The sequence below is a fragment of the Salvelinus fontinalis genome, chromosome 5, assembly GCF_029448725.1.
Source record: "Salvelinus fontinalis isolate EN_2023a chromosome 5, ASM2944872v1, whole genome shotgun sequence".
Taxonomy (NCBI): Eukaryota; Metazoa; Chordata; class Actinopteri; order Salmoniformes; family Salmonidae; genus Salvelinus; species Salvelinus fontinalis.
Window position 1 is genome coordinate 6,130,485 of NC_074669.1, and position 27,669 is coordinate 6,158,153.

Sequence of the window (27,669 nt, forward strand, 5' to 3'; positions counted from 1 at the left end):
TTATTGTGTGTTTTAGCTATAGATGTATGGGTTGTACCATCAGATTTGTCTTTGTCTTCCGCATCCAGTGGTACCAAGAGTTCGTCTGTGTGATTAACGGTAGCTGAGATAGAGCTGTGTTCGTGAGACGAAGACGGATCCCGAAGGGGCCCAGGCCGGGTCTTTTTTTTTACAAAAACATCTGTAGAAACAGAATGGTTTGAATTACAAACTACTAAAACCTATCTATGAAAAGCTGAGACTCTATCGAACATGCACATGTAACATGTTTTGCTCTATGATGCTCACAAGCTACACAAGAGTTGTTAGAAGGTACAGGGTTCTTCTACGCAGAAGATCAAAGGAAATTCAAAGGCTGTCCTGAAAGGAAAATGGTGAAACACCTCACTGTGAAGCTAAATATAAGTGCTGGACATGGAGATAAATGAAAGTCAGAAAACTAAAAAGAAGATTTATGCTGGGGTCTCAGGACTGATTCTATAGGATTTATTTTATTAACGATAAGAACATTGGAGACATTTCAGTAGTTTTTGTTGTACATGGTTAACATCCACTCAGAACACATTCCCTTCATCCTTGTTCATTGAAGACAAGACACAGTCATTAAAGGTGGAAGAAAAATGAGCAAAGTCATTTCTAGCCACCAGATTCATGCTCTGAATGGGAATTTCTTGAATCATCATCATGGATAGTGAAACCTACCACTTTAGACACACATTTCTCAAGTAAAGAACTATAGAAATGATCCCTGAAAGTATAGTCTTGGTGTGGAAGTTGTTGTGATCAAGGTGAAGCATCTTGAAAAGAGCATTTGCACCAACGGTTTGTGTTGCATTCTCAGCATCAACAGTTGTTGCAAACAAATTATGTTAATTATGGAGAATTGCGAGGTTCCTCAAATGAGAAATATGGTCAACGATGCTGGTTGCCAACAGGTAAAATATGACCTAATGTTGGTGGACAGCCATTCATATTTCAAAGCTGGTTATTTTTGTGGAATTCTACCCCCTTTTAATTATTGTGTGTTTTAGCTATAGATGTATGGGTTGTACCATCAGATTTGTCTTTGTCTTCCGCATCCAGTGGTACCAAGAGTTCGTCTGTGTGATTAACGGTAGCTGAGATAGAGCTGTGTTCGTGAGACGAAGACGGATCCCGAAAGGGCCAAGGCCGGGTCTTTTTTTTACAAAAACATCTGTAGAAACAGAATGGTTTGAATTACAAACTACTAAAACCTATCTATGAAAAGCTGAGACTCTATCGAACATGCACATGTAACATGTTTTGCTCTATGATGCTCACAAGCTACACAAGAGTTGTTAGAAGGTACAGGGTTCTTCTACGCAGAAGATCAAAGGAAATTCAAAGGCTGTCCTGAAAGGAAAATGGTGAAACACCTCACTGTGAAGCTAAATATAAGTGCTGGACATGGAGATAAATGAAAGTCAGAAAACTAAAAAGAAGATTTATGCTGGGGTCTCAGGACTGATTCAATAGGTTTTATTTTATTAACGATAAGAACATTGGAGACACTTCAGTAATTTTTGTTGTACATGGTTAACATCCACTCAGAACATATCCCCTTCATCCATGTTCATTGAAGAACAAGGAACAGTCATCAAAGGTGGAAGAAAAATTAGCAAAGTCATTTCTAGCCACCAGATTCATGCTCTGAATGGGAATATCTTGAATCATCATCATGGATAGTGAAACCTTCCACTTTAGACACACATTTCTCAAGTAAAGAACTATAGAAATGATCCCTGAAAGTATAGTCTTGGTATGAAAGTTGTTGTGATCAAGGTGAAGCATCTTGAAAAGAGCATTTGCACCACCGGTTTGTGTTGCATTCTCAGCATCAACAGTTGTTGCAAACAAATTATGTTAATTATGGAGAATTGCGAGGTTCCTCAAATGAGAAATATGGTCAACGATGCTGGTTGCCAACAGGTAAAATATGACCTAATGTTGGTGGACAGCCATTCATATTTCAAAGCTGGTTATTTTTGTGGAATTCTACCCCCTTTTAATTATTGTGTGTTTTAGCTATAGACGTATGGGTTGTACCATCAGATTTGTCTTTGTCTTCCGCATCCAGTGGTACCAAGAGTTCGTCTGTGTGATTAACGGTAGCTGAGATAGAGCTGTGTTCGTGAGACGAAGACGGATCCCGAAGGGGCCCAGGCCGGGTCTTTTTTTTTACAAAAACATCTGTAGAAACAGAATGGTTTGAATTACAAACTACTAAAACCTATCTATGAAAAGCTGAGACTCTATCGAACATGCACATGTAACATGTTTTGCTCTATGATGCTCACAAGCTACACAAGAGTTGTTAGAAGGTACAGGGTTCTTCTACGCAGAAGATCAAAGGAAATTCAAAGGCTGTCCTGAAAGGAAAATGGTGAAACACCTCACTGTGAAGCTAAATATAAGTGCTGGACATGGAGATAAATGAAAGTCAGAAAACTAAAAAGAAGATTTATGCTGGGGTCTCAGGACTGATTCAATAGGTTTTATTTTATTAACGATAAGAACATTGGAGACACTTCAGTAATTTTTGTTGTACATGGTTAACATCCACTCAGAACATATCCCCTTCATCCATGTTCATTGAAGAAGAAGGAACAGTCATCAAAGGTGGACGAAAAATTAGCAAAGTCATTTCTAGCCACCAGATTCATGCTCTGAATGGGATTATCTTGAATCATCATCATGGATAGTGAAACCTTCCACTTTAGACACACATTTCTCAAGTAAAGAACTATAGAAATGATCCCTGAAAGTATAGTCTTGGTATGAAAGTTGTTGTGATCAAGGTGAAGCATCTTGAAAAGAGCATTTGCACCACCGGTTTGTGTTGCATTCTCAGCATCAACAGTTGTTGCAAACAAATTATGTTAATTATGGAGAATTGCGAGGTTCCTCAAATGAGAAATATGGTCAACGATGCTGGTTGCCAACAGGTAAAATATGACCTAATGTTGGTGGACAGCCATTCATATTTCAAAGCTGGTTATTTTTGTGGAATTCTACCCCCTTTTAATTATTGTGTGTTTTAGCTATAGACGTATGGGTTGTACCATCAGATTTGTCTTTGTCTTCCGCATCCAGTGGTACCAAGAGTTCGTCTGTGTGATTAACGGTAGCTGAGATAGAGCTGTGTTCGTGAGACGAAGACGGATCCCGAAGGGGCCCAGGCCGGGTCTTTTTTTTTACAAAAACATCTGTAGAAACAGAATGGTTTGAATTACAAACTACTAAAACCTATCTATGAAAAGCTGAGACTCTATCGAACATGCACATGTAACATGTTTTGCTCTATGATGCTCACAAGCTACACAAGAGTTGTTAGAAGGTACAGGGTTCTTCTACGCAGAAGATCAAAGGAAATTCAAAGGCTGTCCTGAAAGGAAAATGGTGAAACACCTCACTGTGAATCTAAATATAAGTGCTGGACATGGAGATAAATGAAAGTCAGAAAACTAAAAAGAAGATTTATGCTGGGGTCTCAGGACTGATTCAATAGGATGTATTTTATTAACGATAAGAACATTGGAGACACTTCAGTAGTTTTTGTTGTACACGGTTAACATCCACTCAGAACATATTCCCTTCATCCATGTTCATTGAAGACAAGGCACAGTCATTAAAGGTGGAAGAAAAATGAGCAAAGTCATTTCTAGCCACCAGATTCATGCTCTGAATGGGAATATCTTGAATCATCATCATGGATAGTGAAACCTTCCACTTTAGACACACATTTCTCAAGTAAAGAACTATAGAAATGATCCCTGAAAGTATAGACTTGGTATGAAAGTTGTTGTGATCAAGGTGAAGCATCTTGAAAAGAGCATTTGCACCACCGGTTTGTGTTGCATTCTCAGCATCAACAGTTGTTGCAAACAAATTATGTTAATTATGGAGAATTGCGAGGTTCCTCAAATGAGAAATATGGTCAACGATGCTGGTTGCCAACAGGTAAAATATGACCTAATGTTGGTGGACAGCCATTCATATTTCAAAGCTGGTTATTTTTGTGGAATTCTACCCCCTTTTAATTATTGTGTGTTTTAGCTATAGATGTATGGGTTGTACCATCAGATTTGTCTTTGTCTTCCGCATCCAGTGGTACCAAGAGTTCGTCTGTGTGATTAACGGTAGCTGAGATAGAGCTGTGTTCGTGAGACGAAGACGGATCCCGAAGGGGCCCAGGCCGGGTCTTTTTTTTTACAAAAACATCTGTAGAAACAGAATGGTTTGAATTACAAACTACTAAAACCTATCTATGAAAAGCTGAGACTCTATCGAACATGCACATGTAACATGTTTTGCTCTATGATGCTCACAAGCTACACAAGAGTTGTTAGAAGGTACAGGGTTCTTCTACGCAGAAGATCAAAGGAAATTCAAAGGCTGTCCTGAAAGGAAAATGGTGAAACACCTCACTGTGAAGCTAAATATAAGTGCTGGACATGGAGATAAATGAAAGTCAGAAAACTAAAAAGAAGATTTATGCTGGGGTCTCAGGACTGATTCAATAGGATTTATTTTATTAACGATAAGAACATTGGAGACACTTCAGTAGTTTTTGTTGTACACGGTTAACATCCACTCAGAACATATTCCCTTCATCCATGTTCATTGAAGACAAGGCACAGTCATTAAAGGTGGAAGAAAAATGAGCAAAGTCATTTCTAGCCACCAGATTCATGCTCTGAATGGGAATATCTTGAATCATCATCATGGATAGTGAAACCTTCCACTTTAGACACACATTTCTCAAGTAAAGAACTATAGAAATGATCCCTGAAAGTATAGTCTTGGTGTGGAAGTTGTTGTGATCAAGGTGAAGCATCTTGAAAAGAGCATTTGCACCACCGGTTTGTGTTGCATTCTCAGCATCAACAGTTGTTGCAAACAAATTATGTTAATTATGGAGAATTGCGAGGTTCCTCAAATGAGAAATATGGTCAACGATGCTGGTTGCCAACAGGTAAAATATGACCTAATGTTGGTGGACAGCCATTCATATTTCAAAGCTGGTTATTTTTGTGGAATTCTACCCCCTTTTAATGATTGTGTGTTTTAGCTATAGATGTATGGGTTGTACCATCAGATTTGTCTTTGTCTTCCGCATCCAGTGGTACCAAGAGTTCGTCTGTGTGATTAACGGTAGCTGAGATAGAGCTGTGTTCGTGAGACGAAGACGGATCCCGAAGGGGCCCAGGCCGGGTCTTTTTTTTTACAAAAACATCTGTAGAAACAGAATGGTTTGAATTACAAACTACTAAAACCTATCTATGAAAAGCTGAGACTCTATCGAACATGCACATGTAACATGTTTTGCTCTATGATGCTCACAAGCTACACAAGAGTTGTTAGAAGGTACAGGGTTCTTCTACGCAGAAGATCAAAGGAAATTCAAAGGCTGTCCTGAAAGGAAAATGGTGAAACACCTCACTGTGAAGCTAAATATAAGTGCTGGACATGGAGATAAATGAAAGTCAGAAAACTAAAAAGAAGATTTATGCTGGGGTCTCAGGACTGATTCAATAGGATGTATTTTATTAACGATAAGAACATTGGAGACACTTCAGTAGTTTTTGTTGTACACGGTTAACATCCACTCTGAACATATTCCCTTCATCCATGTTCATTGAAGACAAGGCACAGTCATTAAAGGTGGAAGAAAAATGAGCAAAGTCATTTCTAGCCACCAGATTCATGCTCTGAATGGGAATATCTTGAATCATCATCATGGATAGTGAAACCTTCCACTTTAGACACACATTTCTCAAGTAAAGAACTATAGAAATGATCCCTGAAAGTATAGTCTTGGTATGAAAGTTGTTGTGATCAAGGTGAAGCATCTTGAAAAGAGCATTTGCACCACCGGTTTGTGTTGCATTCTCAGCATCAACAGTTGTTGCAAACAAATTATGTTAATTATGGAGAATTGCGAGGTTCCTCAAATGAGAAATATGGTCAACGATGCTGGTTGCCAACAGGTAAAATATGACCTAATGTTGGTGGACAGCCATTCATATTTCAAAGCTGGTTATTTTTGTGGAATTCTACCCCCTTTTAATTATTGTGTGTTTTAGCTATAGATGTATGGGTTGTACCATCAGATTTGTCTTTGTCTTCCGCATCCAGTGGTACCAAGAGTTCGTCTGTGTGATTAACGGTAGCTGAGATAGAGCTGTGTTCGTGAGACAAAGACGGATCCCGAAGGGGCCCAGGCCGGGTCTTTTTTTTTACAAAAACATCTGTAGAAACAGAATGGTTTGAATTACAAACTACTAAAACCTATCTATGAAAAGCTGAGACTCTATCGAACATGCACATGTAACATGTTTTGCTCTATGATGCTCACAAGCTACACAAGAGTTGTTAGAAGGTACAGGGTTCTTCTACGCAGAAGATCAAAGGAAATTCAAAGGCTGTCCTGAAAGGAAAATGGTGAAACACCTCACTGTGAAGCTAAATATAAGTGCTGGACATGGAGATAAATGAAAGTCAGAAAACTAAAAAGAAGATTTATGCTGGGGTCTCAGGACTGATTCAATAGGTTTTATTTTATTAACGATAAGAACATTGGAGACACTTCAGTAATTTTTGTTGTACATGGTTAACATCCACTCAGAACATATCCCCTTCATCCATGTTCATTGAAGAACAAGGAACAGTCATCAAAGGTGGAAGAAAAATTAGCAAAGTCATTTCTAGCCACCAGATTCATGCTCTGAATGGGAATATCTTGAATCATCATCATGGATAGTGAAACCTTCCACTTTAGACACACATTTCTCAAGTAAAGAACTATAGAAATGATCCCTGAAAGTATAGTCTTGGTATGAAAGTTGTTGTGATCAAGGTGAAGCATCTTGAAAAGAGCATTTGCACCACCTGTTTGTGTTGCATTCTCAGCATCAACAGTTGTTGCAAACAAATTATGTTAATTATGGAGAATTGCGAGGTTCCTCAAATGAGAAATATGGTCAACGATGCTGGTTGCCAACAGGTAAAATATGACCTAATGTTGGTGGACAGCCATTCATATTTCAAAGCTGGTTATTTTTGTGGAATTCTACCCCCTTTTAATTATTGTGTGTTTTAGCTATAGATGTATGGGTTGTACCATCAGATTTGTCTTTGTCTTCCGCATCCAGTGGTACCAAGAGTTCGTCTGTGTGATTAACGGTAGCTGAGATAGAGCTGTGTTCGTGAGACGAAGACGGATCCCGAAGGGGCCCAGGCCGGGTCTTTTTTTTTACAAAAACATCTGTAGAAACAGAATGGTTTGAATTACAAACTACTAAAACCTATCTATGAAAAGCTGAGACTCTATCGAACATGCACATGTAACATGTTTTGCTCTATGATGCTCACAAGCTACACAAGAGTTGTTAGAAGGTATAGGGTTCTTCTACGCAGAAGATCAAAGGAAATTCAAAGGCTGTCCTGAAAGGAAAATGGTGAAACACCTCACTGTGAAGCTAAATATAAGTGCTGGACATGGAGATAAATGAAAGTCAGAAAACTAAAAAGAAGATTTATGCTGGGGTCTCAGGACTGATTCAATAGGATGTATTTTATTAACGATAAGAACATTGGAGACACTTCAGTAGTTTTTGTTGTACACGGTTAACATCCACTCAGAACATATTCCCTTCATCCATGTTCATTGAAGACAAGGCACAGTCATTAAAGGTGGAAGAAAAATGAGCAAAGTCATTTCTAGCCACCAGATTCATGCTCTGAATGGGAATATCTTGAATCATCATCATGGATAGTGAAACCTTCCACTTTAGACACACATTTCTCAAGTAAAGAACTATAGAAATGATCCCTGAAAGTATAGTCTTCGTACGAAAGTTGTTGTGATCAAGGTGAAGCATCTTGAAAAGAGCATTTGCACCACCGGTTTGTGTTGCATTCTCAGCATCAACAGTTGTTGCAAACAAATTATGTTAATTATGGAGAATTGCGAGGTTCCTCAAATGAGAAATATGGTCAACGATGCTGGTTGCCAACAGGTAAAATATGACCTAATGTTGGTGGACAGCCATTCATATTTCAAAGCTGGTTATTTTTGTGGAATTCTACCCCCTTTTAATTATTGTGTGTTTTAGCTATAGATGTATGGGTTGTACCATCAGATTTGTCTTTGTCTTCCGCATCCAGTGGTACCACGAGTTCGTCTGTGTGATTAACGGTAGCTGAGATAGAGCTGTGTTCGTGAGACGAAGACGGATCCCGAAGGGGCCCAGGCCGGGTCTTTTTTTTACAAAAACATCTGTAGAAACAGAATGGTTTGAATTACAAACTACTAAAACCTATCTATGAAAAGCTGAGACTCTATCGAACATGCACATGTAACATGTTTTGCTCTATGATGCTCACAAGCTACACAAGAGTTCTTAGAAGGTACAGGGTTCTTCTACGCAGAAGATCAAAGGAAAGTCAAAGGTTGTCCTGAAAGGAAAATGGTGAAACACCTCACTGTGAAGCTAAATATAAGTGCTGGACATGGAGATAAATGAAAGTCAGAAAACTAAAAAGAAGATTTATGCTGGGGTCTCAGGACTGATTCAATAGGATTTATTTTATTAACGATAAGAACATTGGAGACACTTCAGTAGTTTTTGTTGTACATGGTTAACATCCACTCAGAACATATTCCCTTCATCCATGTTCATTGAAGACAAGGCACAGTCATTAAAGGTGGAAGAAAAATGAGCAAAGTCATTTCTAGCCACCAGATTCATGCTCTGAATGGGAATATCTTGAATCATCATCATGGATAGTGAAACCTTCCACTTTAGACACACATTTCTCAAGTAAAGAACTATAGAAATGATCCCTGAAAGTATAGTCTTGGTATGAAAGTTGTTGTGATCAAGGTGAAGCATCTTGAGAAGAGCATTTGCACCACCGGTTTGTGTTGCATTCTCAGCATCAACATTTGTTGCAAACAAATTATGTTAATTATGGAGAATTGCGAGGTTCCTCAAATGAGAAATATGGTCAACGATGCTGGTTGCCAACAGGTAAAATATGATCTAATGTTGGTGGACAGCCATTCATATTTCAAAGCTGGTTATTTTTGTGGAATTCTACCCCCTTTTAATTATTGTGTGTTTTAGCTATAGATGTATGGGTTGTACCATCAGATTTGTCTTTGTCTTCCGCACCCAGTGGTACCAAGAGTTCGTCTGTGTGATTAACGGTAGCTGAGATAGAGCTGTGTTCGTGAGAAGAAGACGGATCCCGAAGGGGCCCAGGCCGGGTCTTTTTTTTACAAAAACATCTGTAGAAACAGAATGGTTTGAATTACAAACTACTAAAACCTATCTATGAAAAGCTGAGACTCTATCGAACATGCACATGTAACATGTTTTGCTCTATGATGCTCACAAGCTACACAAGAGTTGTTAGAAGGTACAGGGATCTTCTACGTAGAAGATCAAAGGAAGGTCAAAGGTTGTCCTGAAATGAAAATGGTGAAACACCTCATTGTGAAGCTAAATATAAGTGCTGGACATGGAGATAAATGAAAGTCAGAAAACTAAAAAGAAGATTTATGCTGGGGTCTCAGGACTGATTCAATAGGATTTATTTTATTAACGATAAGAACATTGGAGACACTTCAGTAGTTTTTGTTGTACATGGTTAACATCCACTCAGAACATATTCCCTTCATCCATGTTCATTGAAGAACAAGGCACAGTCATCAAAGATGGAAGAAAAATGAGCAAAGTCATTTCTAGCCACCAGATTCATGCTCTGAACAGGAATATCTTGAATCATCATCATGGACAGCAAGACCTTCCACTTTAGACAAGCATTTCTCAAGTAAAGAACTATAAAAATGATCCCTGAAAGTATAGTCTTGGTGTGGAAGTTGTTGTGATCAAGGTGAAGGATCTTGAGAAGAGCATTTGCACCACCGGTTTGTGTTGCATTCTCAGCATCAACATTTGTTGCAAACAAATTATGTTAATTATGGAGAATTGCGAGGTTCCTCAAATGAGAAATATGGTCAACGATGCTGGTTGCCAACAGGTAAAATATGATCTAATGTTGGTGGACAGCCATTCATATTTCAAAGCTGGTTATTTTTGTGGAATTCTACCCCCTTTTAATTATTGTGTGTTTTAGCTATAGATGTATGGGTTGTACCATCAGATTTGTCTTTGTCTTCCGCACCCAGTGGTACCAAGAGTTCGTCTGTGTGATTAACGGTAGCTGAGATAGAGCTGTGTTCGTGAGAAGAAGACGGATCCCGAAGGGGCCCAGGCCGGGTCTTTTTTTTACAAAAACATCTGTAGAAACAGAATGGTTTGAATTACAAACTACTAAAACCTATCTATGAAAAGCTGAGACTCTATCGAACATGCACATGTAACATGTTTTGCTCTATGATGCTCACAAGCTACACAAGAGTTGTTAGAAGGTACAGGGATCTTCTACGTAGAAGATCAAAGGAAGGTCAAAGGTTGTCCTGAAATGAAAATGGTGAAACACCTCATTGTGAAGCTAAATATAAGTGCTGGACATGGAGATAAATGAAAGTCGGAAAACTAAAAAGAAGATTTATGCTGGGGTCTCAGGACTGATTCTATAGGATTTATTTTATTAACGATAAGAACATTGGAGACATTTCAGTAGTTTTTGTTGTACATGGTTAACATCCACTCAGAACATATTCCCTTCATCCATGTTCATTGAAGACAAGGCACAGTCATTAAAGGTGGAAGAAAAATGAGCAAAGTCATTTCTAGCCACCAGATTCATGCTCTGAATGGGATTATCTTGAATCATCATCATGGATAGTGAAACCTTCCACTTTAGACACACATTTCTCAAGTAAAGAACTATAGAAATGATCCCTGAAAGTATAGTCTTGGTGTGGAAGTTGTTGTGATCAAGGTGAAGCATCTTGAAAAGAGCATTTGCACCACCGGTTTGTGTTGCATTCTCAGCATCAACAGTTGTTGCAAACAAATTATGTTAATTATGGAGAATTGCGAGGTTCCTCAAATGAGAAATATGGTCAACGATGCTGGTTGCCAACAGGTAAAATATGACCTAATGTTGGTGGACAGCCATTCATATTTCAAAGCTGGTTATTTTTGTGGAATTCTACCCCCTTTTAATTATTGTGTGTTTTAGCTATAGATGTATGGGTTGTACCATCAGATTTGTCTTTGTCTTCCGCACCCAGTGGTACCAAGAGTTCGTCTGTGTGATTAACGGTAGCTGAGATAGAGCTGTGTTCGTGAGACGAAGACGGATCCCGAAGGGGCCCAGGCCGGGTCTTTTTTTTTACAAAAACATCTGTAGAAACAGAATGGTTTGAATTACAAACTACTAAAACCTATCTATGAGAAGCTGAGACTCTATCGAACATGCACATGTAACATGTTTTGCTCTATGATGCTCACAAGCTACACAAGAGTTGTTAGAAGGTACAGGGTTCTTCTACGCAGAAGATCAAAGGAAATTCAAAGGCTGTCCTGAAAGGAAAATGGTGAAACACTGTGAAGCTAAATATAAGTGCTGGACATGGAGATAAATGAAAGTCAGAAAACTAAAAAGAAGATTTATGCTGGGGTCTCAGGACTGATTCAATAGGATTTATTTTATTAACGATAAGAACATTGGAGACACTTCAGTAGTTTTTGTTGTACACGGTTAACATCCACTCAGAACATATTCCCTTCATCCATGTTCATTGAAGACAAGGCACAGTCATTAAAGGTGGAAGAAAAATGAGCAAAGTCATTTCTAGCCACCAGATTCATGCTCTGAATGGGAATATCTTGAATCATCATCATGGATAGTGAAACCTTCCACTTTAGACACACATTTCTCAAGTAAAGAACTATAGAAATGATCCCTGAAAGTATAGTCTTGGTGTGGAAGTTGTTGTGATCAAGGTGAAGCATCTTGAAAAGAGCATTTGCACCACCGGTTTGTGTTGCATTCTCAGCATCAACAGTTGTTGCAAACAAATTATGTTAATTATGGAGAATTGCGAGGTTCCTCAAATGAGAAATATGGTCAACGATGCTGGTTGCCAACAGGTAAAATATGACCTAATGTTGGTGGACAGCCATTCATATTTCAAAGCTGGTTATTTTTGTGGAATTCTACCCCCTTTTAATTATTGTGTGTTTTAGCTATAGATGTATGGGTTGTACCATCAGATTTGTCTTTGTCTTCCGCACCCAGTGGTACCAAGAGTTCGTCTGTGTGATTAACGGTAGCTGAGATAGAGCTGTGTTCGTGAGACGAAGACGGATCCCGAAGGGGCCCAGGCCGGGTCTTCTTTTTACAAAAACATCTGTAGAAACAGAATGGTTTGAATTACAAACTACTAAAACCTATCTATTAAAAGCTGAGACTCTATCGAACATGCACATGCAACATGTTTTGCTCTATGATGCTCACAAGCTACACAAGAGTTGATAGAAGTTACAAGGTTCTTCTACGCAGAAGATCAAAGGAAGGTCAAAGGTTATCCTGAAAGGAAAATGGTGAAACACCTCATTGTGAAGCTAAATATAAGTGCTGGACATGGAGATAAATGAAAGTCGGAAAACTAAAAAGAAGATTTATGCTGGGGTCTCAGGACTGATTCTATAGGATTTATTTTATTAACGATAAGAACATTGGAGACATTTCAGTAGTTTTTGTTGTACATGGTTAACATCCACTCAGAACATATTCCCTTCATCCATGTTCATTGAAGACAAGGCACAGTCATTAAAGGTGGAAGAAAAATGAGCAAAGTCATTTCTAGCCACCAGATTCATGCTCTGAATGGGAATATCTGGAATCATCATCATGGATAGTGAAACCTTCCACTTTAGACACACATTTCTCAAGTAAAGAACTATAGAAATGATCCCTGAAAGTATAGTCTTGGTGTGGAAGTTGTTGTGATCAAGGTGAAGCATCTTGAAAAGAGCATTTGCACCAACGGTTTGTGTTGCATTCTCAGCATCAACAGTTGTTGCAAACAAATTATGTTAATTATGGAGAATTGCGAGGTTCCTCAAATGAGAAATATGGTCAACGATGCTGGTTGCGACCAGGTAAAATATGACCTAATGTTGGTGGACAGCCATCCATATTTCAAAGCTGGTTATTTTTGTGGAATTCTACCCCCTTTTAATTATTGTGTGTTTTAGCTATAGACGTATGGGTTGTACCATCAGATTTGTCTTTGTCTTCCGTATCCAGTGGTACCAAGAGTTCGTCTGTGTGATTAACGGTAGCTGAGATAGAGCTGTGTTCGTGAGACGAAGACGGTTCCCGAAGGGGCCCAGGCCGGGTCTTTTTTTTACAAAAACATCTGTAGAAACAGAATGGTTTGAATTACAAACTACTAAAACCTATCTATGAAAAGCTGAGACTCTATTGAACATGCACATGCAACATGTTTTGCTCTATGATGCTCACAAGCTACACAAGAGTTGATAGAAGTTACAAGGTTCTTCTACGCAGAAGATCAAAGGAAGGTCAAAGGTTATCCTGAAAGGAAAATGGTGAAACACCTCATTGTGAAGCTAAATATAAGTGCTGGACATGGAGATAAATGAAAGTCGGAAAACTAAAAAGAAGATTTATGCTGGGGTCTCAGGACTGATTCTATAGGATTTATTTTATTAACGATAAGAACATTGGAGACATTTCAGTAGTTTTTGTTGTACATGGTTAACATCCACTCAGAACATATTCCCTTCATCCATGTTCATTGAAGACAAGGCACAGTCATTAAAGGTAGAGGAAAAATGAGCAAAGTCATTTCTAGCCACCAGATTCATGCTCTGAATGGGAATATCTTGAATCATCATCATGGATAGTGAAACCTTCCACTTTAGACACACATTTCTCAAGTAAAGAACTATAGAAATTATCCCTGAAAGTATAGTCTTGGTGTGGAAGTTGTTGTGATCAAGGTGAAGCATCTTGAAAAGAGCATTTGCACCAACGGTTTGTGTTGCATTCTCAGCATCAACAGTTGTTGCAAACAAATTATGTTAATTATGGAGAATTGCGAGGTTCCTCAAATGAGAAATATGGTCAACGATGCTGGTTGCCAACAGGTAAAATATGACCTAATGTTGGTGGACAGCCATTCATATTTCAAAGCTGGTTATTTTTGTGGAATTCTACCCCCTTTTAATTATTGTGTGTTTTAGCTATAGATGTATGGGTTGTACCATCAGATTTGTCTTTGTCTTCCGCATCCAGTGGTACCAAGAGTTCGTCTGTGTGATTAACGGTAGCTGAGATAGAGCTGTGTTCGTGAGACGAAGACGGATCCCGAAGGGGCCCAGGCCGGGTCTTTTTTTTACAAAAACATCTGTAGAAAGAGAATGGTTTGAATTACAAACTACTAAAACCTATCTATGAAAAGCTGAGACTCTATCGAACATGCACATGTAACATGTTTTGCTCTATGATGCTCACAAGCTACACAAGAGTTGTTAGAAGGTACAGGGTTCTTCTACGCAGAAGATCAAAGGAAAGTCAAAGGTTGTCCTGAAAGGAAAATGGTGAAACACCTCACTGTGAAGCTAAATATAAGTGCTGGACATGGAGATAAATGAAAGTCAGACAACTAAAAAGAAGATTTATGCTGGGGTCTCAGGACTGATTCAATAGGATTTATTTTATTAACGATAAGAACATTGGAGACACTTCAGTAGTTTTTGTTGTACATGGTTAACATCCACTCAGAACATATTCCCTTCATCCATGTTCATTGAAGACAAGGAACAGTCATTAAAGGTGGAAGAAAAATGAGCAAAGTCATTTCTAGCCACCAGATTCATGCTCTGAATGGGAATATCTTGAATCATCATCATGGATAGTGAAATCTTCCACTTTAGACACACATTTCTCAAGTAAAGAACTATAGAAATGATCCCTGAAAATATAGTCTTGGTGTGGAAGTTGTTGTGATCAAGGTGAAGCATCTTGAAAAGAGCATTTGCACCACCGGTTTGTGTTGCATTCTCAGCATCAACAGTTGTTGCAATCAAATTATGTTAATTATGGAGAATTGTGAGGTTCCTCAAATGAGAAATATGGTCAACGATGCTGGTTGCCAACAGGTAAAATATGACCTAATGTTGGTGGACAGCCATTCATATTTCAAAGCTGGTTATTTTTGTGGAATTCTACCCCCTTTTAATTATTGTGTGTTTTAGCTATAGACGTATGGGTTGTACCATCAGATTTGTCTTTGTCTTCCGCATCCAGTGGTACCAAGAGTTCGTCTGTGTGATTAACGGTAGCTGAGCTAGAGCTGTGTTCGTGAGACGAAGACGGATCCCGAAGGGGCCCAGGCCGGGTCTTTTTTTTACAAAAACATCTGTAGAAACAGAATGGTTTGAATTACAAACTACTAAAACCTATCTATGAAAAGCTGAGACTCTATCGAACATGCACATGTAACATGTTTTGCTCTATGATGCTCACAAGCTACACAAGAGTTGTTAGAAGGTACAGGGTTCTTCTACGCAGAAGATCAAAGGAAAGTCAAAGGTTGTCCTGAAAGGAAAATGGTGAAACACCTCACTGTGAAGCTAAATATAAGTGCTGGACATGGAGATAAATGAAAGTCAGAAAACTAAAAAGAAGATTTATGCTGGGGTCTCAGGACTGATTCTATAGGATTTATTTTGTTAACGATAAGAACATTGGAGACATTTCAGTAGTTTTTGTTGTACATGGTTAACATCCACTCAGAACATATTCCCTTCATCCATGTTCATTGAAGACAAGGCACAGTCATTAAAGGTAGAAGAAAAATGAGCAAAGTCATTTCTAGCCACCAGATTCATGCTCTGAATGGGAATATCTTGAATCATCATCATGGATAGTGAAACCTTCCACTTTAGACACACATTTCTCAAGTAAAGAACTATAGAAATGATCCCTGAAAGTATAGTCTTGGTGTGGAAGTTGTTGTGATCAAGGTGAAGCATCTTGAAAAGAGCATTTGCACCAACGGTTTGTGTTGCATTCTCAGCATCAACAGTTGTTGCAAACAAATTATGTTAATTATGGAGAATTGCGAGGTTCCTCAAATGAGAAATATGGTCAACGATGCTGGTTGCCAACAGGTAAAATATGACCTAATGTTGGTGGACAGCCATTCATATTTCAAAGCTGGTTATTTTTGTGGAATTCTACCCCCTTTTAATTATTGTGTGTTTTAGCTATAGATGTATGGGTTGTACCATCAGATTTGTCTTTGTCTTCCGCATCCAGTGGTACCAAGAGTTCGTCTGTGTGATTAACGGTAGCTGAGATAGAGCTGTGTTCGTGAGACGAAGACGGATCCCGAAGGGGCCCAGGCCGGGTCTTTTTTTTACAAAAACATCTGTAGAAACAGAATGGTTTGAATTACAAACTACTAAAACCTATCTATGAAAAGCTGAGACTCTATCGAACATGCACATGTAACATGTTTTGCTCTATGATGCTCACAAGCTACACAAGAGTTGTTAGAAGGTACAGGGTTCTTCTACGCAGAAGATCAAAGGAAAGTCAAAGGTTGTCCTGAAAGGAAAATGGTGAAACACCTCATTGTGAAGCTAAATATAAGTGCTGGACATGGAGATAAATGAAAGTCAGAAAACTAAAAAGAAGATTTATGCTGGGGTCTCAGGACTGATTCAATAGGATTTATTTTATTAACGATAAGAACATTGGAGACACTTCAGTAGTTTTTGTTGTACATGGTTAACATCCACTCAGAACATATTCCCTTCATCCATGTTCATTGAAGACAAGGAACAGTCATTAAAGGTGGAAGAAAAATGAGCAAAGTCATTTCTAGCCACCAGATTCATGCTCTGAATGGGAATATCTTGAATCATCATCATGGATAGTGAAATCTTCCACTTTAGACACACATTTCTCAAGTAAAGAACTATAGAAATGATCCCTGAAAATATAGTTTTGGTGTGGAAGTTGTTGTGATCAAGGTGAAGCATCTTGAAAAGAGCATTTGCACCACCGGTTTGTGTTGCATTCTCAGCATCAACAGTTGTTGCAATCAAATTATGTTAATTATGGAGAATTGTGAGGTTCTTCAAATGAGAAATATGGTCAACGATGCTGGTTGCCAACAGGTAAAATATGACCTAATGTTGGTGGACAGCCATTCATATTTCAAAGCTGGTTATTTTTGTGGAATTCTACCCCCTTTTAATTATTGTGTGTTTTAGCTATAGACGTATGGGTTGTACCATCAGATTTGTCTTTGTCTTCCGCATCCAGTGGTACCAAGAGTTCGTCTGTGTGATTAACGGTAGCTGAGATAGAGCTGTGTTCGTGAGACGAAGACGGATCCCGAAGGGGCCCAGGCCCGGTCTTTTTTTTACAAAAACATCTGTAGAAACAGAATGGTTTGAATTACAAACTACTAAAACCTATCTATGAAAAGCTGAGACTCTATCGAACATGCACATGTAACATGTTTTGCTCTATGATTCTCACAAGCTACACAAGAGTTGTTAGAAGGTACAGGGTTCTTCTACGCAGAAGATCAAAGGAAAGTCAAAGGTTGTCCTGAAAGGAAAATGGTGAAACACCTCACTGTGAAGCTAAATATAAGTGCTGGACATGGAGATAAATGAAAGTCAGAAAACTAAAAAGAAGATTTATGCTGCGGTCTCAGGACTGATTCTATAGGATTTATTTTGTTAACGATAAGAACATTGAAGACATTTCAGTAGTTTTTGTTGTACATGGTTAACATCCACTCAGAACATATTCCCTTCATCCATGTTCATTGAAGACAAGGCACAGTCATTAAAGGTGGAAGAAAAATGAGCAAAGTCTTTTCTAGCCACCAAATTCATGCTCTGAATGGGAATATCTTGAATCATCATCATGGATAGTGAAACTTTCCACTTTAGACACACATTTCTCAAGTAAAGAACTATAGAAATGATCCCTGAAAGTATAGTCTTGGTGTGGAAGTTGTTGTGATAAAGGTGAAGCATCTTGAAAAGAGCATTTGCACCACCGGTTTGTGTTGCATTCTCAGCATCAACAGTTGTTGCAAACAAATTATGTTAATTATGGAGAATTGCGAGGTTCCTCAAATGAGAAATATGGTCAACGATGCTGGTTGCCAACAGGTAAAATATGACCTAATGTTGGTGGACAGCCATTCATATTTCAAAGCTGGTTATTTTTGTGGAATTCTACCCCCTTTTAATTATTGTGTGTTTTAGCTATAGATGTATGGGTTGTACCATCAGATTTGTCTTTGTCTTCCGCATCCAGTGGTACCAAGAGTTCGTCTGTGTGATTAACGGTAGCTGAGATAGAGCTGTGTTCGTGAGACGAAGACGGATCCCGAAGGGGCCCAGGCCGGGTCTTTTTTTTACAAAAACATCTGTAGAAACAGAATGGTTTGAATTACAAACTACTAAAACCTATCTATGAAAAGCTGAGACTCTATCGAACATGCACATGTAACATGTTTTGCTCTATGATGCTCACAAGCTACACAAGAGTTGTTAGAAGGTACAGGGTTCTTCTACGCAGAAGATCAAAGGAAAGTCAAAGGCTGTCCTGAAAGGAAAATGGTGAAACACCTCACTGTGAAGCTAAATATAAGTGCTGGACATGGAGATAAATGAAAGTCAGAAAACTAAAAAGAAGATTAATGCTGGGTCTCAGGACTGATTCTATAGGATTTATTTTTCAACTTTAAAAACATTTAAGACATTTCAGTAGTTTTTGTTGTACATGGTTAACATCCACTCAGAACATATTCCCTTTGTCCATGTTCATTGAAGAACAAGGAACAGTCATCAAAGGTGGAAGAAAAATGAGCAAAGTCATTTCTAGCCACCAGATTCATGCTCTGAATGGGAATTTCTTGAATCATCATCATGGATAGCGAGACCTTCCACTTTAGACACACATTTCTCAAGTAAAGAACTATAGAAATGATCCCTGAAAGTATAGTCTTGGTGTGGAAGATGTTGTGATCAAGGTGAAGGATCTTGAAAAAAGCATTTGCACCACCGGTTTGTGTTGCATTCTCAGCATCAACAGTTGTTGCAATCAAATTATGTTAATTATGGAGAATTGCGAGGTTCCTCAAATGAGAAATATGGTCAACGATGCTGGTTGCCAACAGGTAAAATATGACCTAATGTTGGTGGACAGCCATCCATATTTCAAAGCTGGTTATTTTTGTGGAATTCTACCCCCTTTTAATTATTGTGTGTTTTAGCTATAGACGTATGGGTTGTACCATCAGATGTGTCTTTGTCTTCCGCATCCAGTGGTACCAAGAGTTCGTCTGTGTGATTAACGGTAGCTGAGATAGAGCTGTGTTCGTGAGACGAAGACGGATCCCGAAGGGGCCCAGGCCAGGTGTTTTTTTATACAAAACTTCTGTAGAAACAGAATGGTTTGAATTACAAACTACTAAAACCTATCTATGAAAAGCTGAGACTCTATTGAACATGCACATGTAACATGTTTTGCTCTATGATGCTCACAAGCTACACAAGAGTTGTTAGAAGTTACAAGGTTCTTCTATGCAGAAGATCAAAGGAAGGTCAAAGGTTGTCCTGAAAGGAAAATGGTGAAACACCTCATTGTGAAGCTAAATATAAGTGCTGGACATGGAGATAAATGAAAGTCAGAAACCTAAAAAGAAGATTAATGCTGGGTCTCAGGACTGATTCTATAGGATTTATTTTTTAACTTTAAAAACATTTGAGACATTTCAGTAGTTTTTGTTGTACATGGTTAACATCCACTCAGAACATATTCCCTTCGTCCATGTTCATTGAAGAACAAGGAACAGTCATTAAAGGTGGAAGAAAAATGAGCAAAGTCATTTCTAGCCACCAGGTTCATGCTCTGAATGGGATTATCTTGAATCATCATCATGGATAGTGAGACCTTCCACTTTAGACACACATTTCTCAAGTAAAGAACTATAGAAACGATCCCTGAAAGTATAGACTTGGTGTGGAAGTTGTTGTGATCAAGGTGAAGGATCTTGAAAAGAGCATTTGCACCACCGGTTTGTGTTGCATTCTCAGCATCAACATTTGTTGCAATCAAATGATGTTAATTATGGAGAATTGCGAGGTTCCTCAAATGAGAAATATGGTCAACGATGCTGGTTGCCAACAGGTAAAATATGACCTAATGTTGGTGGACAGCCATCCATATTTCAAAGCTGGTTATTTTTGTGGAATTCTACCCCCTTTTAATGATTGTGTGTTTTAGCTATAGATGTATGGGTTGTACCATCAGATTTGTCTTTGTCTTCCGCATCCAGTGGTACCAAGAGTTCGTCAGTGTGATTAACGGTAGCTGAGATAGAGCTGTGTTCGTGAGACGAAGACGGATCCCGAAGGGGCCCAGGCCGGGTCTTTTTTTTACAAAAACATCTGTAGAAACAGAATGGTTTGAATTACAAACTACTAAAACCTATCTATGAAAAGCTGAGACTCTATCGAACATGCACATGTAACATGTTTTGCTCTATGATGCTCACAAGCTGCACAAGAGTTGTTAGAAGTTACAAGGTTCTTCTTCGCAGAAGATCAAAGGAAGGTCAAAGGTTGTCCTGAAAGGAAAATGGTGAAACACCTCATTGTGAAGCTAAATATAAGTGCTGGACATGGAGATAAATGAAAGTCGGAAAACTAAAAAGAAGATTTATACTAGGTCTCAGGACTGATTCTATAGGATTTATTTTATTAACAATAAGAACATTGGAGACACTTCAGTAGTTTTTGTTGTACATGGTTAACATCCACTCAGAACATATTCCCTTCATCCATGTTCATTGACGAACAAGGAACAGTCATTAAAGGTGGAAGTAAAATGAGCAAAGTCATTTCTAGCCACCAGATTCATGCTCTGAATGGGAATATCTTGAATCATCATCATGGATAGAGAGACCATCCACTTAAGACACAGATTTCTCAAGTAAAGAACTATAGAAATGACCCCTGAAAGTATAGTCTTGGTGTGGAAGTTGTTGTGATCAAGGTGAAGCATCTTGAAAAGAGCATTTGCTCCACCGGTTTGTGTTGCATTCTCAGCATCAACAGTTGTTGCAATCAAATTATGTTAATTATGGAGAATTGCGAGGTTCCTCAAATGAGAAATATGGTCAACGATGCTGATTGCCAACAGGTAAAATATGACCTAATGTTGGTGGACAGCCATTCATATTTCAAAGCTGGTTATTTTTGTGGAATTCTACCCCCTTTTAATTATTGTGTGTTTTAGCTATAGACGTATGGGTTGTACCATCAGATTTGTCTTTGTCTTCCGCATCCAGTGGTACCAAGAGTTCGTCTGTGTGATTAACGGTAGCTGAGATAGAGCTGTGTTCGTGAGACGAAGACGGATCCTGAAGGGACCCAGGCCGGGTCTTTTTTTACAAAAACATCTGTAGAAACAGAATGGTTTGAATTACAAACTACTAAAACCTATCTATGAAAAGCTGAGACTCTATTGAACATGCACATGTAACATGTTTTGCTCTATGATGCTCACAAGCTACACAAGAGTTGTTAGAAGTTACAAGGTTCTTCTATGCAGAAGATCAAAGGAAGGTCAAAGGTTGTCCTGAAAGGAAAATGATGAAACACCTCATTGTGAAGCTAAATATAAGTGCTGGACATGGAGATAAATGAAAGTCGGAAAACTAAAAAGAAGATTAATGCTGGGTCTCAGGACTGATTCTATAGGATTTATTTTTATACTTTAAAAACATTTGAGACATTTCAGTAGTTTTTGTTGTACATGGTTAACATCCACTCAGAACATATTCCCTTCATCCATGTTCATTGAAGAACAAGGAACAGTCATCAAAGGTGGAAGAAAAATGAGCAAAGTCATTTCTAGCCACCAGACTCATGCTCTGAACGGGAATATCTTGAATCATCATCATGGATAGCGAGACCTTCCACTTCAGACAGATATTTCTCAAGTAAAAAACTATAGAAATGATCCCTGAAAGTATAGTCTTGGTGTGGAAGTTGTTGTGATCAAGGTGAAGGATCTTGAAAAGAGCATTTGCACCGCCGGTTTGTGTTGCATTCTCAGCATCAACAGTTGTTGCAATCAAATTATGTTAATTATGGAGAATTGTGAGGTTCCTCAAATGAGAAATATGGTCAACGATGCTGGTTGCCAACAGGTAAAATATGACCTAATGTTGGTGGACAGCCATTCATATTTCAAAGCTGGTTATTTTTGTGGAATTCTACCCCCTTTTAATTATTGTGTGTTTTAGCTATAGACGTATGGGTTGTACCATCAGATTTGTCTTTGTCTTCCGCATCCAGTGGTACCAAGAGTTCGTCTGTGTGATTAACGGTAGCTGAGATAGAGCTGTGTTCGTGAGACGAAGACGGATCCCGAAGGGGCCCAGGCCAGGTCTTTTTTTTTACAAAAACATCTGTAGAAACAGAATGGTTTGAATTACAAACTACTAAAACCTATCTATGAAAAGCTGAGACTCTATTGAACATGCACATGTAACATGTTTTGCTCTATGATGCTCACAAGCTACACAAGAGTTGTTAGAAGTTACAAGGTTCTTCTATGCAGAAGATCAAAGGAAGGTCAAAGGTTGTCCTGAAAGGAAAATGGTGAAACACCTCATTGTGAAGCTAAATATAAGTGCTGGACATGGAGATAAATGAAAGTCGGAAAACTAAAAAGAAGATTTATACTAGGTCTCAGGACTGCTTCTATAGGATTTATTTTATTAACGATAAGAACATTGGAGACACTTCAGTAGTTTTTGTTGTACATGGTAAACATCCACTCAGAACATATTCCCTTCATCCATGTTCATTGAAGAACAAGGAACAGTCATCAAAGGTGGAAGAAAAATGAGCAAAGTCATTTCTAGCCACCAGATTCATGCTCTGAATGGGAATATCTTGAATCATCATCACGGATAGCGAGACCTTCCACTTTAGACACACATTTCTCAAGTAAAGAACTATAGAAATGATCTCTGAAAGTATAGTCTTGGTGTGGAAGTTGTTGTGATCAAGGTGAAGCATCTTGAAAAGAGCATTTGCACCACCGGTTTGTGTTGCATTCTCAGCATCAACAGTTGTTGCAATCAAATTATGTTAATTATGGAGAATTGTGAGGTTCCTCAAATGAGAAATATGGTCAACGATGCTGGTTGCCAACAGGTAAAATATGACCTAATGTTGGTGGACAGCCATTCATATTTCAAAGCTGGTTATTTTTGTGGAATTCTACCCCCTTTTAATTATTGTGTGTTTTAGCTATAGACGTATGGGTTGTACCATCAGATTTGTCTTTGTCTTCCGCATCCAGTGGTACCAAGAGTTCGTCTGTGTGATTAACGGTAGCTGAGATAGAGCTGTGTTCGTGAGACGAAGACGGATCCCGAAGGGGCCCAGGCCGGGTCTTTTTTTTTACAAAAACATCTGTAGAAACAGAATGGTTTGAATTACAAACTACTAAAACCTATCTATGAAAAGCTGAGACTCTATCGAACATGCACATGTAACATGTTTTGCTCTATGATGCTCACAAGCTACACAAGAGTTGTTAGAAGGTACAGGGTTCTTCTACGCAGAAGATCAAAGGAAAGTCAAAGGTTGTCCTGAAAGGAAAATGGTGAAACACCTCATTGTGAAGCTAAATATAAGTGCTGGACATGGAGATAAATGAAAGTCGGAAAACTAAAAAGAAGATTTATGCTGGTTCTCAGGACTGATTCTATAGGATTTATTTTTTTACTTTAAAAACATTTGAGACATTTCAGTAGTTTTTGTTGTACATGGTTAACATCCACTCAGAACATATTCCCTTCGTCCATGTTCATTGAAGAACAAGGAACAGTCATCAAAGGTGGAAGAAAAATGAGCAAAGTCATTTCTAGCCACCAGATTCATGCTCTGAATGGGAATATCTTGAATCATCATCATGGATAGCGAGACCTTCCACTTTAGACACACATTTCTCAAGTAAAGAACTATAGAAATGGTCTCTGAAAGTATAGTCTTGGTGTGGAAGTTGTTGTGATCAAGGTGAAGGATCTTGAAAAGAGCATTTGCACCACCGGTTTGTGTTGCATTCTCAGCATCAACAGTTGTTGCAATCAAATTATGTTAATTATGGAGAATTGCGAGGTTCCTCAAATGAGAAATATGGTCAACGATGCTGGTTGCCAACAGGTAAAATATGACCTAATGTTGGTGGACAGCCATTCATATTTCAAAGCTGGTTATTTTTGTGGAATTCTACCCCCTTTTAATTATTGTGTGTTTTAGCTATAGACGTATGGGTTGTACCATCAGATTTGTCTTTGTCTTCCGCTTCCAGTGGTACCAAGAGTTCGTCTATGTGATTAACAGTAGCTGAGATAGAGCTGTGTTCGTGAGACGAAGACGGATCCCGAAGGGGCCCAGGCCGGGTCTTTTTTTTACAAAAACATCTGTAGAAACAGAATGGTTTGAATTACAAACTACTAAAACCTATCTATGAAAAGCTGAGACTCTATTGAACATGCACATGTAACATGTTTTGCTCTATGATGCTCACAAGCTACACAAGAGTTGTTAGAAGTTACAAGGTTCTTCTATGCAGAAGATCAAAGGAAGGTCAAAGGTTGTCCTGAAAGGAAAATGGTGAAACACCTCATTGTGAAGCTAAATATAAGTGCTGGACATGGAGATAAATGAAAGTCGGAAAACTAAAAAGAAGATTAATGCTGGGTCTCAGGACTGATTCTATAGGATTTATTTTTTTACTTTAAAAACATTTGAGACATTTCAGTAGTTTTTTTTGTACATGGTTAACATCCACTCAGAACATATTCCCTTCATCCATGTTCATTGAAGAACAAGGAACAGTCATCAAAGGTGGAAGAAAAATGAGCAAAGTCATTTCTAGCCACCAGATTCATGCTCTGAATGGGAATATCTTGAATCACCATCATGGATAGCGAGACCTTCCACTTTAGACACACATTTCTCAAGTAAAGAACTATAGAAATGATCTCTGAAAGTATAGTCTTGGTGTGGAAGTTGTTGTGATCAAGGTGAAGGATCTTGAAAAGAGCATTTGCACCACCGGTTTGTGTTGCATTCTCAGCATCAACAGTTGTTGCAATCAAATTATGTTAATTATGGAGAATTGCGAGGTTCCTCAAATGAGAAATATGGTCAACGATGCTGGTTGCCAACAGGTAAAATATGACCTAATGTTGGTGGACAGCCATTCATATTTCAAAGCTGGTTATTTTTGTGGAATTCTACCCCCTTTTAATTATTGTGTGTTTTAGCTATAGACGTATGGGTTGTACCATTAGATTTGTCTTTGTCTTCCGCATCCAGTGGTACCAAGTGTTCGTCTGTGTGATTAACGGTAGCTGAGATAGAGCTGTGTTCGTGAGACGAAGACGGATCCTGAAGGGGCCCAGGCCGGGTCTTTTTTTTACAAAAACATCTGTAGAAACAGAATGGTTTGAATTACAAACTACTAAAACCTATCTATGAAAAGCTGAGACTCTATCGAACATGCACATGTAACATGTTTTGCTCTATGATGCTCACAAGCTACACAAGAGTTGTTAGAAGGTACAGGGTTCTTCTACGCAGAAAATCAAAGGAAGGTCAAAGGTTGTCCTGAAAGGAAAATGGTGAAACACCTCATTGTGAAGCTAAATATAAGTGCTGGACATGGAGATAAATGAAAGTCGGAAAACTAAAAAGATAATTTTTACTAGGTCTCAGGACTGCTTCTATAGGATTTATTTTATTAACGATAAGAACATTGGAGACACTTCAGTAATTTTTGTTGTACATGGTTAACATCCACTCAGAACATATTCCCTTCGTCCATGTTCATTGAAGAACAAGGAACAGTCATCAAAGGTGGAAGAAAAATGAGCAAAGTCATTTCTAGCCACCAGATTCATGCTCTGAATGGGAATATCTTGAATCATCATCATGGATAGCGAGACCTTCCACTTTAGACACACATTTCTCAAGTAAAGAGCTATAGAAATGGTCTCTGAAAGTATAGTCTTGGTGTGAAAGTTGTTGTGATCAAGGTGAAGGATCTTGAAAAGAGCATTTGCACCACCGGTTTGTGTTGCATTCTCAGCATCAACAGTTGTTGCAATCAAATTATGTTAATTATGGAGAATTGCGAGGTTCCTCAAATGAGAAATATGGTCAACGATGCTGGTTGCCAACAGGTAAAATATGACCTAATGTTGGTGGACAGCCATCCATATTTCAAAGCTGGTTATTTTTGTGGAATTCTACCCCCTTTTAATTATTGTGTGTTTTAGCTATAGACGTATGGGTTGTACCATTAGATTTGTCTTTGTCTTCCGCATCCAGTGGTACCAAGTGTTCGTCTGTGTGATTAACGGTAGCTGAGATAGAGCTGTGTTCGTGAGACGAAGACGGATCCTGAAGGGGCCCAGGCCGGGTCTTTTTTTTACAAAAACATCTGTAGAAACAGAATGGTTTGAATTACAAACTACTAAAACCTATCTATGAAAAGCTGAGACTCTATCGAACATGCACATGTAACATGTTTTGCTCTATGATGCTCACAAGCTACACAAGAGTTGTTAGAAGGTACAGGGTTCTTCTACGCAGAAGATCAAAGGAAGGTCAAAGGTTGTCCTGAAAGGAAAATGGTGAAACACCTCATTGTGAAGCTAAATATAAGTGCTGGACATGGAGATAAATGAAAGTCGGAAAACTAAAAAGAAGATTAATGCTGGGTCTCAGGACTGATTCTATAGGATTTATTTTTTTACTTTAAAAACATTTGAGACATTTCAGTAGTTTTTTTTGTACATGGTTAACATCCACTCAGAACATATTCCCTTCATCCATGTTCATTGAAGAACAAGGAACAGTCATCAAAGGTGGAAGAAAAATGAGCAAAGTCATTTCTAGCCACCAGATTCATGCTCTGAATGGGAATATCTTGAATCACCATCATGGATAGCGAGACCTTCCACTTTAGACACACATTTCTCAAGTAAAGAACTATAGAAATGATCTCTGAAAGTATAGTCTTGGTGTGGAAGTTGTTGTGATCAAGGTGAAGGATCTTGAAAAGAGCATTTGCACCACCGGTTTGTGTTGCATTCTCAGCATCAACAGTTGTTGCAATCAAATTATGTTAATTATGGAGAATTGCGAGGTTCCTCAAATGAGAAATATGGTCAACGATGCTGGTTGCCAACAGGTAAAATATGACCTAATGTTGGTGGACAGCCATTCATATTTCAAAGCTGGTTATTTTTGTGGAATTCTACCCCCTTTTAATTATTGTGTGTTTTAGCTATAGACGTATGGGTTGTACCATTAGATTTGTCTTTGTCTTCCGCATCCAGTGGTACCAAGTGTTCGTCTGTGTGATTAACGGTAGCTGAGATAGAGCTGTGTTCGTGAGACGAAGACGGATCCTGAAGGGGCCCAGGCCGGGTCTTTTTTTTACAAAAACATCTGTAGAAACAGAATGGTTTGAATTACAAACTACTAAAACCTATCTATGAAAAGCTGAGACTCTATCGAACATGCACATGTAACATGTTTTGCTCTATGATGCTCACAA

At 38.5% G+C, this 27,669-nt stretch overlaps 27 non-coding genes across 27 annotated transcripts; all 27 read right to left on the bottom strand.

Annotated features, from left to right (window-relative positions):
• Positions 1-549: 549 nt before the first annotated feature.
• On the bottom strand, positions 550-764 carry LOC129856263 (small nucleolar RNA U3). Its single transcript, XR_008759676.1, has one exon. It is a non-coding gene; the product is annotated as a small nucleolar RNA U3 (small nucleolar RNA).
• A 799-nt stretch (positions 765-1,563) lies between these two features.
• LOC129856239 (small nucleolar RNA U3) lies at positions 1,564-1,779 on the bottom strand. The gene has a single exon (XR_008759654.1). It is a non-coding gene; the product is annotated as a small nucleolar RNA U3 (small nucleolar RNA).
• Positions 1,780-2,579: 800 nt separating this feature from the next.
• On the bottom strand, positions 2,580-2,795 carry LOC129856301 (small nucleolar RNA U3). Its single transcript, XR_008759711.1, has one exon. It is a non-coding gene; the product is annotated as a small nucleolar RNA U3 (small nucleolar RNA).
• An 800-nt stretch (positions 2,796-3,595) lies between these two features.
• Positions 3,596-3,810, bottom strand: LOC129856250 (small nucleolar RNA U3). The gene has a single exon (XR_008759664.1). It is a non-coding gene; the product is annotated as a small nucleolar RNA U3 (small nucleolar RNA).
• An 800-nt stretch (positions 3,811-4,610) lies between these two features.
• LOC129856251 (small nucleolar RNA U3) lies at positions 4,611-4,825 on the bottom strand. The gene has a single exon (XR_008759665.1). It is a non-coding gene; the product is annotated as a small nucleolar RNA U3 (small nucleolar RNA).
• An 800-nt stretch (positions 4,826-5,625) lies between these two features.
• LOC129856272 (small nucleolar RNA U3) lies at positions 5,626-5,840 on the bottom strand. The gene has a single exon (XR_008759684.1). It is a non-coding gene; the product is annotated as a small nucleolar RNA U3 (small nucleolar RNA).
• An 800-nt stretch (positions 5,841-6,640) lies between these two features.
• On the bottom strand, positions 6,641-6,856 carry LOC129856240 (small nucleolar RNA U3). Its single transcript, XR_008759655.1, has one exon. It is a non-coding gene; the product is annotated as a small nucleolar RNA U3 (small nucleolar RNA).
• An 800-nt stretch (positions 6,857-7,656) lies between these two features.
• On the bottom strand, positions 7,657-7,871 carry LOC129856252 (small nucleolar RNA U3). The gene has a single exon (XR_008759666.1). It is a non-coding gene; the product is annotated as a small nucleolar RNA U3 (small nucleolar RNA).
• A 799-nt stretch (positions 7,872-8,670) lies between these two features.
• On the bottom strand, positions 8,671-8,885 carry LOC129856253 (small nucleolar RNA U3). The gene has a single exon (XR_008759667.1). It is a non-coding gene; the product is annotated as a small nucleolar RNA U3 (small nucleolar RNA).
• A 799-nt stretch (positions 8,886-9,684) lies between these two features.
• LOC129856302 (small nucleolar RNA U3) lies at positions 9,685-9,900 on the bottom strand. Its single transcript, XR_008759712.1, has one exon. It is a non-coding gene; the product is annotated as a small nucleolar RNA U3 (small nucleolar RNA).
• Positions 9,901-10,699: 799 nt separating this feature from the next.
• Positions 10,700-10,914, bottom strand: LOC129856288 (small nucleolar RNA U3). Its single transcript, XR_008759698.1, has one exon. It is a non-coding gene; the product is annotated as a small nucleolar RNA U3 (small nucleolar RNA).
• A 795-nt stretch (positions 10,915-11,709) lies between these two features.
• On the bottom strand, positions 11,710-11,924 carry LOC129856254 (small nucleolar RNA U3). The gene has a single exon (XR_008759668.1). It is a non-coding gene; the product is annotated as a small nucleolar RNA U3 (small nucleolar RNA).
• A 799-nt stretch (positions 11,925-12,723) lies between these two features.
• Positions 12,724-12,938, bottom strand: LOC129856258 (small nucleolar RNA U3). The gene has a single exon (XR_008759672.1). It is a non-coding gene; the product is annotated as a small nucleolar RNA U3 (small nucleolar RNA).
• Positions 12,939-13,737: 799 nt separating this feature from the next.
• On the bottom strand, positions 13,738-13,952 carry LOC129856306 (small nucleolar RNA U3). Its single transcript, XR_008759716.1, has one exon. It is a non-coding gene; the product is annotated as a small nucleolar RNA U3 (small nucleolar RNA).
• A 799-nt stretch (positions 13,953-14,751) lies between these two features.
• LOC129856290 (small nucleolar RNA U3) lies at positions 14,752-14,966 on the bottom strand. The gene has a single exon (XR_008759700.1). It is a non-coding gene; the product is annotated as a small nucleolar RNA U3 (small nucleolar RNA).
• A 799-nt stretch (positions 14,967-15,765) lies between these two features.
• Positions 15,766-15,980, bottom strand: LOC129856260 (small nucleolar RNA U3). Its single transcript, XR_008759674.1, has one exon. It is a non-coding gene; the product is annotated as a small nucleolar RNA U3 (small nucleolar RNA).
• A 799-nt stretch (positions 15,981-16,779) lies between these two features.
• On the bottom strand, positions 16,780-16,994 carry LOC129856311 (small nucleolar RNA U3). The gene has a single exon (XR_008759721.1). It is a non-coding gene; the product is annotated as a small nucleolar RNA U3 (small nucleolar RNA).
• Positions 16,995-17,793: 799 nt separating this feature from the next.
• Positions 17,794-18,008, bottom strand: LOC129856287 (small nucleolar RNA U3). The gene has a single exon (XR_008759697.1). It is a non-coding gene; the product is annotated as a small nucleolar RNA U3 (small nucleolar RNA).
• Positions 18,009-18,805: 797 nt separating this feature from the next.
• On the bottom strand, positions 18,806-19,021 carry LOC129856247 (small nucleolar RNA U3). Its single transcript, XR_008759661.1, has one exon. It is a non-coding gene; the product is annotated as a small nucleolar RNA U3 (small nucleolar RNA).
• A 797-nt stretch (positions 19,022-19,818) lies between these two features.
• Positions 19,819-20,034, bottom strand: LOC129856291 (small nucleolar RNA U3). The gene has a single exon (XR_008759701.1). It is a non-coding gene; the product is annotated as a small nucleolar RNA U3 (small nucleolar RNA).
• Positions 20,035-20,832: 798 nt separating this feature from the next.
• On the bottom strand, positions 20,833-21,048 carry LOC129856237 (small nucleolar RNA U3). The gene has a single exon (XR_008759652.1). It is a non-coding gene; the product is annotated as a small nucleolar RNA U3 (small nucleolar RNA).
• A 796-nt stretch (positions 21,049-21,844) lies between these two features.
• Positions 21,845-22,060, bottom strand: LOC129856328 (small nucleolar RNA U3). The gene has a single exon (XR_008759735.1). It is a non-coding gene; the product is annotated as a small nucleolar RNA U3 (small nucleolar RNA).
• Positions 22,061-22,859: 799 nt separating this feature from the next.
• LOC129856382 (small nucleolar RNA U3) lies at positions 22,860-23,075 on the bottom strand. Its single transcript, XR_008759784.1, has one exon. It is a non-coding gene; the product is annotated as a small nucleolar RNA U3 (small nucleolar RNA).
• A 798-nt stretch (positions 23,076-23,873) lies between these two features.
• Positions 23,874-24,089, bottom strand: LOC129856244 (small nucleolar RNA U3). Its single transcript, XR_008759659.1, has one exon. It is a non-coding gene; the product is annotated as a small nucleolar RNA U3 (small nucleolar RNA).
• Positions 24,090-24,886: 797 nt separating this feature from the next.
• Positions 24,887-25,102, bottom strand: LOC129856232 (small nucleolar RNA U3). The gene has a single exon (XR_008759647.1). It is a non-coding gene; the product is annotated as a small nucleolar RNA U3 (small nucleolar RNA).
• Positions 25,103-25,900: 798 nt separating this feature from the next.
• Positions 25,901-26,116, bottom strand: LOC129856297 (small nucleolar RNA U3). Its single transcript, XR_008759707.1, has one exon. It is a non-coding gene; the product is annotated as a small nucleolar RNA U3 (small nucleolar RNA).
• A 797-nt stretch (positions 26,117-26,913) lies between these two features.
• LOC129856233 (small nucleolar RNA U3) lies at positions 26,914-27,129 on the bottom strand. The gene has a single exon (XR_008759648.1). It is a non-coding gene; the product is annotated as a small nucleolar RNA U3 (small nucleolar RNA).
• Positions 27,130-27,669: the final 540 nt, after the last annotated feature.